The sequence below is a fragment of the Podarcis filfolensis genome (genome assembly GCF_964270895.1).
Source record: "Podarcis filfolensis genome assembly, chromosome: 4".
Classification (NCBI taxonomy): Eukaryota; Metazoa; Chordata; class Lepidosauria; order Squamata; family Lacertidae; genus Podarcis; species Podarcis filfolensis.
Window position 1 is genome coordinate 24,720,183 of NC_139607.1, and position 14,989 is coordinate 24,735,171.

The 14,989-nt window shown below is 41.6% G+C and overlaps 1 long non-coding RNA gene across 1 annotated transcript; it reads right to left on the minus strand.

Moving 5' to 3' along the window:
• Positions 1–320: 320 nt before the first annotated feature.
• LOC310761300 lies at positions 321–14,744 on the minus strand. The gene is made up of 4 exons (XR_014547352.1): positions 14,659–14,744; positions 13,118–13,253; positions 892–1,029; positions 321–429 (listed from the first exon to the last, which is right to left on the minus strand). It is a non-coding gene; the product is annotated as an uncharacterized lncRNA (long non-coding RNA).
• Positions 14,745–14,989: the final 245 nt, after the last annotated feature.

Consider the following 14,989-nt stretch of genomic DNA (forward strand, 5'->3'; position numbering starts at 1 on the left):
AAAAATTCCTACCAGGCCCCCCAGACAACCGGGGCGACCAACCTAAGGTCCATAGCAAGGCCAAAAACCTAGACCCTGAGCTAAATGGGAGTGGAGGGTGGGTGACTCGCTGAGGGACGACGACGAATGAGGAGGAGGCGGAGCTGGTGCCACAGCATTAAGCTGCTACACACGCCCCCCGGAGGCACCTGGTTGGCTGCCTCCGGTGGGCGTGGGCACCAGCCAGGTAAGGAGGGGAGGGGGCTAAGGCCCCCTACCAGGGGCGGAGCTCGGTCTCCCGCCCACAACCACTCCCCTCTCTTCCAGGGAGGAGAGTCTCTCTCAGCAAAGAGCAGTAACATTTCCCTTTTTTCACACATGAGTTCACACATTCTGTCCCTCCTTTTAGGTTGAGAGTCACACGCCTGGACTTCCTTTCCGAGTTGGTTTCTACAACAAAACATGTGCAATTAAAAGTTTTTCAGCTTGCCAATGCAGGAAGTTACTGTCTGGGCTGAATTCCTAAATCTATCTCTGCTTATTTGTCAAGGGTAAAACAAAGCATTTTAACTGTACGTGCCACCTGCGGTGTCCTACTGTACACACAGCTTTCTGCAATGCCAAGAACCATATAAAAACAAATGGGACCTTCAGTCCTTCTGGCTGAGACCCAGAGAGATCTTTGCTGCAGACTTCCAATTTTATATTTAAAAACCAAACCCACAATTTATCAAATGTCAAAATGTGAATGGGATGCTGTTGTTTTTAATTCTTGCACTGAGGTGAGGCAAGACTGCCCAAATGCACATAATGTTTCTTTTTTGTTACCTTGCATCTCGTGATGGGAAGGTAGGAAAGGAGCGGTGGCTAAGGAAATGAACTTGGGAGTTTCGATAACAAAAGGTCACTTACCATTACTCATCTTCTGCCTGACCTTTGGTGCATAGTTTCCTGTTTCAGTCTCTATTCCCTTCCAACTCTTGATCTTGTCTAGAAGACTATGAGCTCACCTTTCCAAAGAGCTCGCACTGTGTAGAACCCCAGTTGTTTCTGATGAAGAGAAATGAAGAGGATGAGATGAGATGACCCTTCAAAATTTGCCTTAGGCACACGCATCCTTCTTTTGTGTCCATAGAGAGGGACGGCAACATCTTGCCTTCTTAGACAGCTTTGGCACCTTCTGTGGTGGCCTGTTATGGATGCTTCAGCCATAACATGTGGGGAAAAGGATAAGCAATCTGTCCTTTTCAATATCACTTTATCTTGTTTTGGATAATGTTGTTAATGGTTCTACTTAAAGCATGGAAGGACAGATCGTGAAGCTGAGGCTCCAATACTTTGGCCACCTCATGAGGAGAGAAGACTCTCTGGAAAAGACCCTGATGTTGGGAAAGATGGAGGGCACAAGGAGAAGAGGACGAGATGGTTGGACAGTGTTCTCGAAGCTACCAGCATGAGTTTGACCAAACTGCGGGAGGCAGTGGAAGACAGGAGTGCCTAGCATGCTCTGGTCCATGGAATTATGGAGTTCTCTGACTACTTTCTGCCCATTTCTCCAATTTTCCAAGTCTTGTAATTGATTTAAAAAATAGTGATTGACAGATAGCGATAGACTCTATCAACATTTTAAGCTCATTTTCTTATTACCTGCCCCCACTGATGATTTTGGCTGGTCTTCCTGCTTCTACTCTTCAGGCTCTCTGCTACTGCTACTTCATTGGAATGGAGTGTGGCTCAGTGGCAGAGCATATGCAAAAGATCCTGGGTTCAATCCCCAACATCTCCATGGGAGAAACCCTTCTGAAATCTCGGATAGTTGCTTCTAGCCAGTGTAGACAATGCTGAACCAGATGGACCAATGACCTGACCAGGTATAGGTCAAGTTCCTATGTTCCTAATGATATTTTCTGGTCATCGTTCAGATTATATGTCTCCTTTGTACCACACCCTTTACAACCTTCCTTTCTTTTCTCATCTTCATTCTAAGCTGTGTGTACTTCCTCTCAAATGTTTTCATGATCTTGCTTTCTCTCACTAGCTGTTCCTCCTCCATCCCTCTGCATGGACCATATTCTTAACTGCCTTCTAGTTCAGCCAAATATTGTTTTCTATATTGCCTGCTTGCATCCCTCGCCCTTGCAGCTCCTATTATTCCACCTGGTGTCAGATTGTATCCTCTTTTTTCACACCTCCTCAAGACACTTTTAATCATCCCAACTTTTCCTGGTTGACTGCCTCGCCTTGCCTTTCCTCCCTAACAAATTTTATACTATAAGACTGCAAATTGGGGAAGTTTGTCTTTGATTTTTGTACAACATTTTTAAGTACAACCATCACTTGACCAACATTTATATAATCATAGTGGCCTATTTACATAAGTTAAATGTATTTCACAATTTCAGTTATTTTTATATTGTAAAACCTGCAGGCTCAGTTTGTTCTTTTGAATTTAATTATTGTACAATATCTAGTGCAGGCATCCCCAAACTCAGACCTCCAGATGTTTTGGGACTACAGTTCCCATCATCCCTGACCACTGGTCCTATTAGCTAGGGATGATGGGAGTTGTAGTCCCAAAACATCTGGAGGGCTGAGTTTGGGGATGCCTGATCTAGTGTATGAGAGTTTAAAAAAAAAATGGGTTGGATTCAGGCTCAGTTTATTGAATTTGTTTCTCTTTGAAATCAGTGGGACTTAGTTGTGTGGTTAACTTTTCACATTGATTTCAATGGGAACTAATTCAACTAACGTAGTTTCAACCAATTATATTCTTTTAAAAAGAAAAAATAGGAATAAGTATTAGATCACAAATGCCTTATTGTGTGTGTGTGTGTTTTAAGAGTTTTCAGGGTGCTTTCAAAAAACAAAATACTATTTTATTAGCACAAAGCCTATTAACTTCATCAAAATGTGGCAAGCATTGTCCATAATAAGTTTCAACATTGCTATGGGCAAAGATTCTGAAAATATGAACAATCCTTAAAAATTATAGATCTGTGGGAAAGCAGATGCAGTTGATATTCCTGAGAATCAGAATGGAGAGGGGGCGAAGGAGAGTTATCGGCTAGTGTGGTCACATGTTTCATTAGCTGTTTCTAAAACCCTACTTCAGGTTTTAATACTTGGAAAATCTGTCACCCTGAAATCAACAAGGCTGTAATAGACAAATATGTTATCAGATCAGGGGTGTAGGAAAGGGGGGACGGGGGGGTGGCACGAGCCTGCTGACTTGTGCCAGACCAAAAAAATGGGACATTCCAGTCAGGAGCTGGGGTGGCTTCAGAGAACAGCTTGCAAAACGGAATTTATAAAGCGCAGAGCATCCAAACACTGCCACCTCTCCTCCCCCCCCCCCCCGCATCCCATTGCAATGTAAGACCCACTTAATATGAATGGGTCTGGCATTAGAAAGATGCTGTACAGGTGGGGGTTAACGCATTCTTCCCAAAAGTACTTTTATTTTTCTTAATATATTAAGAGTCATTAAACTCACCTGCTTCTCCAGCTCAGCCCCATCTAACTGTGCAAAATTCCATGGCTGTGACTTTATGCTACTTAATTTACAGCCAATAACTATTCCCACCCCCACCCTTCAGAACGAGTGATTTATAGCAATAAGCTTCAAATATGTCGCAAATTTGTAGTGGCTCAGCTGAACGACACTTCCCACCTGCTCGGCAGCACTTATAGCAAATGGTAATTAATACTAAGGCTTACCCCGTTCTTTCTTCGTACTGTGAAAATCAAATAGGTCTGCAAACACTGGTTAAAGCCAATTGTTTTACACAGATCTCTTTCTTTTGATGTGTGCCAAAACACACTGTGAAAAATGTTCTCATTTTTTGGTGGATTTTCCCATCTTCTCCTTGGAGAGGGCTGCCTCCATATTTGACAATAATATTCAATCATGCAGCATTGCTGTTTTTATCCGTTTCAGTGCCCTAAACGGCCTCGGTCCAGTATATGCAGTGTATCTGAAGGAGCGTCTCCACCCCCATCATTCTGCCCAGACACTGAGGTCCAGCACCGAGGGCCTTCTGGCGGTTCCCTCACTGCGAGAAGCCAAGTTACAGGGAACCAGGCAGAGGGCCTTCTCAGTAGTGGCGCCCTCCCTGTGGAACGCCCTCCCACCAGATGTCAAAGAGAACAACAACTACCAGACTTTTAGAAGACATCTGAAGGTAGCCCTGTTTAGGGAAGCTTTTAATGTTTGATGTATTATAGTATTTTAATATTTTTTTGGAAGCCGCCCAGAGTGGCTGGGGAAGCCCAGCCAGATAGGCGGGGTATAAATAATAAATTATTATTATAAAATTATTAATGTAGGTTAGCTATATGGGAGTATAGCTACAGAAGTACACTCTGTGAGAGAGAAGACCCAGCTATCTAATACCGAGTGCCCTCTATCACTAAAATTCACCAGGTTGTCTTTTTTAAAAAAGAGGGGGTGTTGTTATAAGCAACAGCGTGTATTTTACAGTTCAGTTGCCTGCCTTGCAGAGTGGTGGGCACACACATAAGCCAAGAATTCAGAAGCAAGATGGAAATCAGGCAATGCTTATGGGGACATTCTTGAACCATAAAAAGAGTTTCTATCACTACGTTTTGGTACGCAGCATGAGAGTGTGGAGAAGCAGCTTTGGGAACAGAGGAAGACGCTGCAGTGGAAGATGAGTGCAATGATTCCTAACGCGGTGAAGCAAATTATCACTTTACAACGATATTTTGCTGCCCAGAGGACAAGATGGTGCCCTTTCCCAATTCCACATATATAAGCTAACTGTGCTGGTAGGGGAATCTGACTTCCACACTAGCAGCCAGGTGAACCTGAGCCCAGGAGGCTCGCTTATGGAGCGCAGGGCAGGGCATGGCGCAGCTCTGTTCTTCAACTTCTGTAGCTGAAACTTGTTTCCCCTTGCTGCCCACTCAAACAAATACCGTATTTTTTGCTCTATAAGACTCACTTTTTCCCTCCTAAAAAGTAAGGGGAAATGTGTGTGCATCTTATGGAGCAAATGCAGGCTGCGCAGCTATCCCAGAAGCCAGAACAGCAAGAGGGATTTGCTGCTTTCACTGCGCAGCGATCCCTCTTGCTGTTCTGGCTTCTGAGATTCAGAACATTTTTTTTCTTGTTTTCCTTTTCCAAAAACTAGGTGCATCTTGTGGTCTGGTGCGTCTTATAGAGCGAAAAATACAGTAGTTCAAGACAGCAGCAGTGGAGCCAACATGCATCATGTGATCTGGTATTGCCTTTGCTGAGGTTTTTTTAATATAAACAAAAACAAAAAGAAGACCTATTCCATCACCACTATCCCACTTCAGAGGTCCTGAGACCCTTCCAAGTTGTGCAGGTGTATGTCGGATGGGATGGGAAAAGGCCCAGTTTTTATGGTCTTGAATATCTTTCTGGGTAAAAGGCAGGATAGAAATAAGATAGTAATAAATGCCTAACTTCTCTACTGAAAAACTTAGCCCTGTTTCTCCCGTATACTGCATGCCTTTGGGAGGATGTTGTTTGGTTGGTTGTAAGTCACTCTGAGTTGCCTTGGGTAAGATAAAGCGACTGACAAAATCAATAAATAATAATAATCTATCTGTTTCCACACATCTAAGTTACAGAAATGGGCACAGCAGAGATGCAGTGAGAATACCTAGTCTGCCTTACTGGACTATTCATAGCTATAGATTAATTGTAGTACCATTTTGCTTTTCGCTTTTTATCTTATTTTGGCATGCAACTATCCAATGGTTGAGTCCACTGTGTCTCAAACACAGTGCCTGAGTTTATTAAAAACTAGCGTAGAACAATTAAAAATAGTTGATTTCAGTACATTTTTTCCTGCCTTTGTTGTAACTGGAAATTCAGATCGTCTTACAGCCCTAAACTATATCAGCTAAATAAAACATTGTCCTTGAATGTGGTCCAAACTGCAGAACAGCTTCAGCAAACAAACAATACTTCCACTTTCGATTGAAAGTGGGTGATTACCATAAGGCTGCCTTAAAGCTAATTCAAACACATCCCTCTGATTGACCCCACTCTATAGTAAGATATTTCGCACAGATGGTTGGCATCTGGATCCAAAGCACATTTACTTGGATGAACTCCTATTGATTGTTAGAGCTTTGTGTCACATAGTTCCCACAAACAATCATGGCCTCTGAAATTGAACTGATTGGATTTATATCCTGCCCTTCCTCCTGAAGGGACTGCATGCACTCGTGGACCAAGTGTTCACATACAAGCATTCTGGGCTCAGGGGAAGCAGTGCTGCATTGAGGACTTTAGACTATCCTGCATGCACAATCTTGTTAATGAAAACCGTTGATACAAGAAATGTGCAAAATAACGAAACAGGTATTAGAAGCCACCCCAGAACTAGCCCTATTGAACATTTTCCAAAACAATAACGCACACTCACATGACAAAGAACTCATAACTCACCTACTCTCAGCAGCCAGAAGCATCATAACTAGACACTGGAGAGACATGCCAGGAGTGAACATGGACCACTGGTACCAAACTGTATTGAAAACAGCCCTACTAGAAAAACTAACCAGCAAACTGAAACTTCTGAGGTCCAGTGCCGAGGGCCTTCTGGCGGTTCCCTTGCTGCAAGAAGCCAAGTTACAGGGAACCAGGCAGAGGGCCTTCTCGGTAGTGGCGCCCACCCTGTGGAACATCCTCCCACCAGATGTCAAAAAGAAAAACAACTACCAGACTTTTAGAAGACATCTGAAGGCAGCCCTATTTAGGGAAGCTTTTAACCCCAGATGGGCGGGGTATAAATTATTATTATTATTATTATTATTATTATTATTATTATTATTATTATTAACTAGCACAGGGACAAACAAAAAAGGATGCCTTCACTCCACTGTGACTCCCCTTCATGACATACACAGCCCAACATGACAACAACACCTTCCCATCCAATGTCAAGGAGATAAAGAACTACACAACTTTCAGAAAACATCTGAAGGCAGCCCTGTATTGGGAAGTTTTTAATGTTTGACGTTTTAGTATGTTTTTGTATGTGCTGGAAGCCGCGCACAGTGGCTGGGGAAACCCAGCCAGATAGGCAGAGTATAAATAATAAAATTATTATTATCATTACAGTGGTACCTCTGGATGCGAATGGGATCTGTTCCGGAGCCCGGAGTAGAACGTAACATGCAACTGCGCATCTGTGGGTCGCGTTTTGCTACTTCTGCGCATGCGTGTGACATCATTTTGAGCGTCTGCGCATGCGCGAGCGGCAAACCCAGAAGTAACACGCTCCGTTACTTCTGGGTTGCCGCGGAGCGTAACTTGAAAACGCTCAACCTGAAGCATATTTAACCCGAGGTATGACTGTACTACTACAAGAACCCACCAATGGCATACGAATCAATATGGCTAACTTGACCCACCAACCCCTCCACCCTCATACACAAAATTCACATCAGCCAACTGAAGTCAACCAACCATGTTCTGTGCCCCCCAACCTCTCTCACCACCAATGAAAACTAATAAATGAATAGAAAGAGAACCTACCCATGTGACACTGACACAAAAACCTTGCACATATACTATGTAAAAGAATGAACGGTCTCTCTCCCTTATTCTCTTCCCCTGCCTCTCTTCTTTCCCAAGCTTATACGGTCTATATCATTGGTGTATCATTGGTGTGTATAACATCAAATATAACTGATATGTATAAAAGATTCTGTGAACGGAAAGCAGAGACACTGTATGCACTTTTGTAAGTCAAGAAAATATTTAATGAAAACAATTTTTAAAAAACCTGAAGCCATTGATTTGAATCCTAAGATAGGTTAACTTGGGAGGAAGAAAAGTTTCCCATTCCTTCTCCCACACACCCATCAGAACAAAAGTAGGCCCATCAGAACAAAATGGAATGGGCAACAGGAAGTGGAGAATACTATTCCAGTTTGATTACAACCAGTGTAAACTGGCTGCTCTAGAATAGGTGAAACACAGCATTGCATCCATATATGTAGGGTGCATATATACAATTTAGCACTGCTATTCCCAGTAGTGATGTATGGAAGTGAGAGCTGGACCACAAAGAAGGCTGATCGCTGGAGAGTTGATACTTTTGAATTGTGGTGCTGGAGGAGACTCTTGAGAGTCCCATGGACTGCAAGAAGATCAAACGCATCCATTCTTAAGAAAATCAGCCCTGAGTGCTCACTGAAAGGACAGATCCTGAAGCTGAGGCTGCAATACTTTGGCCACCTCATGAGAAGAGAAGACTCCCTGGAAAAGACCCTGATGTTGGGAAAGACTGAGGGCACAAGGAGAAGGGGACGACAGAGGATGAGATGGTTGGACAGTGTTCTTGAAGCTACTAACATGAGTTTGACCAAACTGCGGGAGGCAGTGGAAGACAGGAGTGCCTGGCGTGCTCTGGTCCATGGGCTCATAAAGAGTCAGACAACGACTAAACAACTAAACAACAGCAACAATTCATTTTAAAGATGGGGCATAATTATTAACTAACAGCTATGCATTTATATTTTCACCAATTTTCTTCCCCCAAGAAGCCTAGTCTCAAATATTCAGCAAAAACAGGAGAGCTGTTCAAAGAATACTTCATTTGTAACTTAAGCTAGTAAAAACAAGGAAATTTATAGTTAAGGGTGACTTCTAATATCTTGGCACAACAGGGTGTCTCCTTAACCGCTTCCTTATTGGGCTATACATTTAAGGTCAGCCTGAACTGTGAATTTCCTTATTATTAGTAGCTGTCACGTTATTAACTATCTCAATGTATCTTTTCTGGTGAGTACATTTAATTTCCTCTTTTCATACTACTCCCATGACCTCAACAGAATGAATGACTCTGCCCCATCGAGATGCAGTTGTCTCCCAGGCTATTATGGGACTGATCTATTGACACCTTACTCACTGGGGGAACGGCACTTCCATTTCTGAGCTGTTCAGAGGCCTGATCAGTGTAGCAAGCTGAACAAGGGGGAGAAAGGAGAATTTTAACTTCTAGGAAATTATTTTTAGAAAGAGAGAAGGACAACTATCTGTCTCCTGCTCAAGAGGAATAGTAGTTATACTATGTACATAAGCATATACACTCTTACATTTGTTTGTTTACTATGCATCTTTTCCTGAAGTGCTTTTTATGGTACATTATTATAAAAACTATAGAAGCACAGTGCTATGTATAAGAACCCAGCAGTGGCTTTATTAAATAAAAATAATAATACATAAAACTCAGCAAAGATCACAATCTTTATGGCATCCCTTGTAAATATATGGGGCGTGAGGGGGAGTTAATAATTTACCCACAAGGTTGGAATCTCTCTTGGGCAATTAAGTAATTAGGTTGCTCACTGGATTTAGTTCAGATTTTAATGCATAATAATTGGTAGAAAAATTGCACAGCCAATTATTTCACTTTTGCTAGATGGTGTATTTAAGTAGACAAATTCTAAGAATGTAGATTTAGTTATTTCCTCAGGGGAACAGAACTGTGTGGTTATATTTCAGTCAGTTTAGCACAAATGATAGGCCAAATTTCACAAATCAGTAGTGAATTTTAGGGGCTCTCAACTGTAGAAATAGATAAAAGTATTGAGATATTTCCTATATCACAGACAATCTTATGATTAAACTGACCTGGTATACCATATCACCCAATCCCTGTGTCCAGAAAGTTCTGAATAAGCAACACCTTAAAAAGCCATGAATCCCTGAAGATATCCGAAAAACTGAAAGAATTCTGGGATACTGCAAGCCTTCAAGTTGTGAGTCATCCAGATAGCATCCAGACCATTTAAATCACTATTACAGTGGTGCCCCGCAAGATGAATGCCTCGCAAGACGGAAAACTCGCTAGACGAAAGGGTTTTCCGTTTTTTGAGCTGCTTCGCAAGACGAATTTCCCTATGGGCTTGCTTCGCAAGACGAAAACGTCTTGCAAGTTTGTTTCCTTTTTCTTAACACCGTTAATACGGTTGCGACTTGACTTCGAGGAGCAACTCATAGAACGCAGTGTACATAGTAGCCTTTTTTGAGGTTTTTAAAGACTTTGGTGATTTTTGAAGCTTTTCCAAAACTTCTTTTGCAGCCATTTGGTAAGTTAAGCTTTTAAAACTTTTTTTGGGGGGGTTGGATTTTGGGTTGGGGTGTTTGGAATTCAAGGACTTGGTGTTGGGGAGGGGTTTGCAAGAATCTGGAAGCTTGTGTGTTTTTTTTCTGCATTTTTATGATTTTTGTGACCATTGGGGCACTCTGCTGTTTTTTTTAAAAAATTCTGGATTTGAATTTCTGTGTGCTGGGTGGCTGGGGGAACAGTTGGGGAGGGGTTTGCAAGAATCTGGAAGCTTGTGGGTTTTTTTCTGCATTTTTATGATTTTCTGTGACCATTGGGCCACTCTGCTGTTTTTTTAAAAAAATTCTGGATTTGAATTTCTGTGTGCTGGGTGGCTGGGGGAACAGTTGGGGAGGGGTTTTCAAGAATCTGGAAGCTTGTTTTTTTTCCTGCATTTTTATGATTTTCTGTGACCATTGGGCCACTCTGCTGTTTTTTAAAAAAAATTCTGGGTTTGAATTTTGAAATGCTCTTTACAGTATGTGTGACTTTAAAGAGCACTTAATAAACTCTTGTTGTACCAAATTTGGCTTTGTTTGGACTTTTTTTGACCATAGGAACTCATTAATTGATTTTCAATGCATTCCTATGGGATTTCGTGCTTCGCAAGACGAAAAATTCGCTAGATGAAAAAATTCGCGGAACGAATTAATTTCGTCTTGTGAGGCACCACTGTATAAACCTTTGTAACAGCCTCAGAGAATCCTAAGAATTGTAGTTTACACCCTTAACAAAGTACAATGGCCAGAATTCTTTGAGGAGGGAAATGTGTTTCAAATGTGTACAGTCTATTGAAGAAAAATTTGGGTGGAAGTACCACAGAAAGTGACACAATGCAGATGTACTGTATGACACCTGTATGCGAAACCACATTCATATACTAATTCTTCCCCAAACATTCATGCGAAACTAAATGCAGATAGAGCTAGCCAGCACAGCATGGCAATACAATTCTGGGCTCAAATAAATGTGCCAAAATGGGTATAATAAAGCAATGGACATTTTATATATATATATATATATATATATATATATATATATATACACACACACACATATATATATATTAAAACTTGACTTCCTTCCCCCTCTTTCTGTGGTTCCTTAAATTTATTTTTAATATCTTCTGCATATTCAAACTAACTTAACTTACTCATTTATTTATCTTCCTTATATATATGCTCTCATATATATACTCTTTTGTAGCTGCAGGTTATTACAATAATCCTGCCAGTGTTTTTATCTGTTTACAATTTATCTGTCAATATTCAATATACCATTTCCATTCTTTTATAAAAAGTTTGTTATCTTGATTTCTTACTCTTCCAGTAAGTTTTGCCATTTAAGCATATTCCATAAGTTTTTGTATCCATTCTTCCTTTGCTGGAACTTCTTCTTCTTTCCATTTTTGGGCAAGTAACATTCTTGCCGCTGTAGTCACATACATGAATACATTTCTATGCAATTTAGGTAGTTCTGTCTCTATAATTCCCAAGAGAATTGTGCAGTGGACATTTTTGTGCAGTTTTTCAAAAATCCACAGCACTTTGTACAAGCAGGACAAAATGGACTGATGAATGAACACATGGAAAAATCTTCTAATCTGCATACCCCTGGTTGGTTCCCTAGGAAGCGAGGATGCAGTTTCCTCGGCCTTCAGGTAAACGGCCTCGGCCCAGTATACCTGAAGGAGCGCCTCCACCCCCATCATTCTGCCCAGACGCTGAGGTCCAGTGCCGAGGGCCTTCTGGCGGTTCCCTCATTGCGTGAAGCAAAGCTACAGGGAACCAGGCAGAGGGCCTTCTCAGTAGTGGCGCCCGCCCTGTGGAACGCCCTCCCATCAGATGTCAAAGTGCTAAACAACTACCTGACATTCAGAAGACATCTTAAGGCAGCCCTGTTCAGGGAAGTTTTTAATGTGTGACATTTTAGTGTATTTTTGGTCTCTGTGGAAGCCGCCCAGAGTGGCTGGGGAAACCAGATGGGCAGGGTACAAATAATAAATTATTATTATTACTATTATTATTATTATTATTATTATTATTATTATTATTATTATTATTTTCTTTCTTTCTCCAGAGGAGAAGCAGATCAGGGGAGAGATAGGTGCATATTCACAAGTGTCCCAGCTCCATAATAATGATGCTGCCTTTGAACAACAGCAACAAAAGTTTTGGAACATGTAAGCTTATGCATAGCTGAGCAATGCATATGAAAACCAAAATGCAACACTGGATTCCCCCCCCCCCCCCGTTTTAAAAAAAAGACTGCAGAAAAATACTCTGCCACATCTTATCATGTGGCAGGGCAACCGTGGGTGAGATAAGGAAAAGAATCCTTCGGGGTTAGATCATGCTCACAGCCCATCAGTTCATCCATATCCCTGACACAGACCGTGAATGCTCTTGAGAAAAGTTGCTGATTGCTGTACTGAACACACAAAACATTTCTTTCCTGTCCCTCCTGATGTTAAGATTTCATTAGTTCACCCCTAAGGGATGCACACACTAAGTGCTTTCCTCCTATCATTTATTTTCCTTGTAAGAAATGCAGCAGTTACCACAGGAATGTTCCACAGTTCTGAACAGGGAGAAAGATGATCCACGCGGTCTTTTTTACCCTCACCCCACTTCACCGCCCCAAACAAAAAAAAGAGGAGGCAATGAGCCAGACCGGTTGTCATGAAACAGCTCGTTTTCAGTGCTGCGGTTGTAGAAAGAGGCAGCAAAGCTGGCAGCAATGACGACCCCCAGAGAATTCCCCCTTTACTATAAAGAGGCAGCTTTGAATAATAATAAAAAATATGTCTGGAAATGCATTTCTGGTCAGCACAGGCCCTTGTGGGGTATTTTTTGTTGTTTGCTACGCAAGTGAAGACAGTATGAGTGAAGATTTGTAAGCTCCGGCCTAAACATTACACCAAGGCTATAAAGTTTTCAATATTTCTATAATGATGTTTGAAATGTAGCTTTCCACTTGGGGAATGTTATTCCCTCACCCTGCCTCACCGTAATATTACTAACTGAAGTCACGTCGTCTTGGTTTCACCATTCACGTTGGAGAAAGCTGCCGCAGTCAGTTCCTCGGATGATCTCATCAGGCAGGGACCATTAACGTTCTCTCAGAGGTTGAAGTCTGACATGTAGATAACTTGTTTCCCTGATAAAAAAAGAGAGAGGGGGAGACGATTCGTGGAAAAGTGGGCATCATCCATGTGTTAAGGGAATCCCAAAGGCATGCCCACTACTATTCTCGCATTCTTGAACACAGACAGGCATCAGTAGCACAGTGGTGCTTTGGCAGGATGAAATATACCGTTACATTGTGGACTTCACTGTTTGAGCGAGGAGTAGTTTGGAGTTCCAGTAGTAAGATGAATATCTCCATGCCTATGTGAACTGGTTAATAACGTGATATCTTAATTTGAGGTCAAAGGACTTCTAATTAAACACATGCAGTTCTTTTTTTCCTGAGGGGATGCAGGGGTACACACACCTCCAAACATTTTGTAAATCTTCGTACTTTTGTCCATTTGCTATATTTATTTTTCCCGATTTGAACTATAAAATGGTTATTTTCTTGAGTCAAAATGAGAGTACCCCTAAACATTTTTTTTTTATTTTTTAGAAAAAAGGCACTGAATACATGAAAGGGAAATTGTTAGAGTGAGAGCTTGAAACACAAAGAACATGAAATTCAGAGAATAAATAAACTTATTTACATTAACATCCCATAGCATTTTCTTTGTGTGTGTCCCTGTCCATGTCTCTCTCTGTTAGAGGATTCCTGCTGCCACCCAGTCTTCATTTGAACACCAGTTTCTGGAGACAAACAACAGGGGAAGCTCATTGTCTTCACAACCTTGAGAAGCGTTTAGAGGGATCTGGTTGGGTTCTGTTAGAAACAGAATATTGCACTAGATGGGTCTTCATCTGATCTGAGGGCCACAGCTCAGTGGAAGAGCATTTGCCTTGCTTATTTCCTTTCAAGTTAGGTCACCTGATGAAAGGTAGCCCTGTTCGTAGATCTGTGGAAAGTTCCGGGTCTTCTGCACTGAGAGAGGGTAGAGCAGCTCCCAATGTTCCTATGATTTGGACAAGCAATCCTTGTAGCTCAGGGGCACAACACATGTCTTGAAGCATCAAGCAAATGGTTCCAAATTCAAGCTTGGCACCTCTTGTCACTCATTTATTTATAGTATTTATATACCCGCCAATAACAAAAAGTGCTCTGGGCAGCTTACGAGTAAAAACGTAAATGATATAAAAAGAAACATAAAACCAAGGCAAAAAAGATATTGGTTTGGGTCTTAACTTTCCTTCCACTGAAGCCACAACATTCATGGTCATGGACTGTTCTTTTCCTCACCCCAGAACGTAACGGTGTCATAAACATTTGACACCTTTCATCCTTACTTATTTATGAATTTTCTATAGCACTGCATATTTTCCATCAATTAATTATCAAAGGGAACATTTTAAAAACTAGAAATTATCATGGGTTGTTGTCATGCCTGGCTTGCTTTTGAGGTCTCCAAGAAGCATTTGCAAGCGTCTTTTCTTACCTTCTGCAAATCATCTCACCAGCGACCAGCACTCTGCAGCCCCTGCTTTTCAGTTAAAGCCCAAAGGAAGACCTCATGAAATAACTCCACCCGCGGGGCTTTTTTAGATCAGGAAGTACAGGAAGCCAGAAAGCCGCAGGGCTCCAGGAAAAATGTTTAGTAGAAAGAAAGAAAGAGAACACTCACACCACTTTCAGCCACTTCACAACAATATGCTGAGCTCGAAACTTCACACTGACTGAAATTCTCAAGTGCTCTGAAAACGAGGCACAAAAATGGAGGAGCACCATTAGTTGTTCCCCATTTTACAGCCTCCACTAGAAATTGGGCA